Genomic DNA, 2,958 nt, shown 5'->3' on the forward strand with positions numbered 1-2,958 from the left:
AGCATACTGGAGAGGTGTGTTAGCACATACTAATAATCCTAGCATACTGGAGAGGTGTGTTAGCACATACTAGTAATCCTAGCATACTGGAGAGGCAGAGGCATGGGGGTTGCTATCATTTTAAGGTCAGTCTGGTACACACAGAGAGTTCCAGGTCAGCGAGGGCTATATAGTGATTCTATCCCTCCCCACCCCAAACAAGTGAAAATAATCATCTCATTCATATTTACCACCCCTACCTAACAGTAAGATGTGTTCAAACCCTCGCTTATACACACACCAAGAAGCATACATCTGTGATGGACCCAAGTCACCCCCAAACCTTGCATCTTGACCTCTCAGTTAATTTATTGGTAAGTTGTTTCAAACTATCACATTCTTTCCCTTTAGCCCATATCTACCGACAAAGATGGAGAATGTATCATGAATAAATAACACACTACCAGGGCTGGGTTCCAAAGCAAGGATGGGCAGGAACTCTCTCAATTGTAGGACTCTACTGTAAACTACATGGAGTATTATGGCTTGGATATGAAGCATCCTCTCAGGCTGCTCATTCACTGACGTCTTGGGTCCTCAATACCAGTAATGCTTAAAAGTAAGTTTGGGGGAAGTGACAGGGTCACGAGGTCCCTGTCTTCATCAGTGAGTTAACCACCGAGAGACTTAACTCCGAATAGACTATTGAAGAAGGGTGCAGACCGGTGCAAGGCGAGGACCGGTTGGAGGAGGTAGGGACTGGGGGTGTGTGCCTTTGAGGGATACTTTTCTCTGACCCTTTTCTGCCCATCCCACTCGTTCTGTCTACCAGGAGGCAAGCTGTTTAACCTTTCCTGAGTTTTATGGTGATAGAACCAGCTAACCCCTGGAACCCAGAGCCAAAAAAAGAAATCTTACCTCTTGTAAGTGATGATGTCTTCGAGATTCATCACAGAAGCAAAACCAAACCTTACACATTGCCCCTGAGCAGATAATGTAAGAAGCCCAGGCATGTTCTCAAGAGGATCTTATTTCCCACTGGCTCACCGTACGGCATTGAGGCTGTGACCCATGCTGTTTGAACAAAGCAGACTGTGCCTGATGCTATGCCCAACCTGTTGATACAGCAAAGCCAGCTGTTCCATGAGGTTGCTGGAGTGCCCTGGGGAGTTGAGTGCACAGAAGAATTCTCCCAGAGGTGATGGGAGGCATCAAGTATAGAAAAGCACAATATAGGGCCTTGGGGAGAGCTGCGTACAATCCCTCTCTCCCCACGCTGGTGAGTGGTAGAAGGCTTTCCTTCCTCAGCATCGTCACCTCTCCCCAGGGTCCTTAGCTTCCTCTCTGCTTGGCTGGCTTATGGGTCATCTGGGTTTTTGGACAAAAGACATATCCAGAGAGGATAGGTCAGTAGCGCTGAGTACAGGGGTCTTTGCGAGGTGACCCATGGGTGACATACCAGCTCTGGCAAAATAAAGAGATCCACATTATGGGGAATATTCTTGGAAGAACTTTGTGAGTTACAGTGAGCACTACGCTTGCAAAGTGCCAGGCAGTCAGCTGTAAGATTTGCATTCGGTCTCTCCCTCCGCAGTGTCCTCTTCTGGAGAAAACTTCTCAATGAACTGAAGACTCAGAGACAGGACACAAGTTGCCCAAAGTCACACAGCTACAATGCGGTCAAGTCAGAGTTCAAACCTCCATTTGGAAGGTCCCAGATTCTGATGTGGGCGCTATGGTTCAGGTCTGGAATGTTCTCCACAGACAGTGTGTTAACAGCAGAGGAGACTTTAAGAGGTGGGTTAGTGGCTTTAGGTCATTAGGGACATTTCAGAAAAGGGGTCCTGTCTTTCCTGTTTGTTTCACTTCTAGCCATGAGCTGAATAGCTTGGTTCCACCACAGGGGCCCTGCCATGTTGCTCTGACTCACCACACGCCAAGGCAATAGGATGGGTTGATTCATAACACTGAGCCTCTGAAGCCAAAATTCAAAATAAACTTTTCCTCCTTTTAAGTCGATTACATTAGGTATTTTGACACAGTAACAGAAAAATGAATTACACAGTAGGGATCCACTTCAAGTGTGATCATGTTGGCCACAAAATAGATTCAGAGCCAGAGTAAAATATTTTTTAGGCCCCAAACTGAAGAGTTTTTTTGTGGCTTATCACCTCATGTGTGATTTTAAATCAAAATAATACTAAGCTTTCTACTAAGTAGAAAGAATATCCGTAATGGTGTAACCTTCCCTTGCCACCCCCGAGTACTGACATTGATTTCTGTCCAGATATTGAGTTATATTAAAGGCCTCTCCATCCTTCCCAACCTCTCCACTCCACTTCATGTCCTCTCATTCTATTTATTTATTATTTGTTTATATTTATGTGTATGTGTGCGTCTCTCTGTGTGTGCCACATATGTGTAGGTAGCTACCAAGGCCAGAAGAGGGCGTTGGATCCCCTGGAGCTAGAGTTACAGGCAGTCATGAGCCACCTTCTGTGGGTGCTGGGAACTTTCACTGAGTCCTCTGCCAGGGCAGCAAGTGCTGTTAACTGAAGTACTACCTGTCCAGCCCAGCCCCCTCTCATTTGACATACCAGACTTTCTGAAGCTCTCTCTCTCCACTTAAGCAATTTTTTATACACAAGAGTCCTATATTTGTGGTGTCTTTGGAATAGAAAACTGTGTAACATTCCACCCAGTCCCCTTCCAACTTAGAGCCTGAGAATTCTGTCTTCCTTTGCCTTTTAAGGTTTATTTTTAATTTTATGAGTATTTGCCTGAGAACCACGAGCATGCCTGGCATCCCCAGAGGTCAGCAGAGGGCGTTGGCTTGCTGGGACTGGAGTTACAGACAGCTGTGAGCTACCATGTGGATGCTGGGAACCAAACCCAGGGTCTCTGGAAGAGCAACCAGAGTTTTAGCCCCTGAACCTCCAGCCTCCTCTCTCTCTCTCTCTCTCTCTCTCTCTCTCTCTC

This window comes from Mus pahari, chromosome 3, assembly GCF_900095145.1.
Source record: "Mus pahari chromosome 3, PAHARI_EIJ_v1.1, whole genome shotgun sequence".
Classification (NCBI taxonomy): Eukaryota; Metazoa; Chordata; class Mammalia; order Rodentia; family Muridae; genus Mus; species Mus pahari.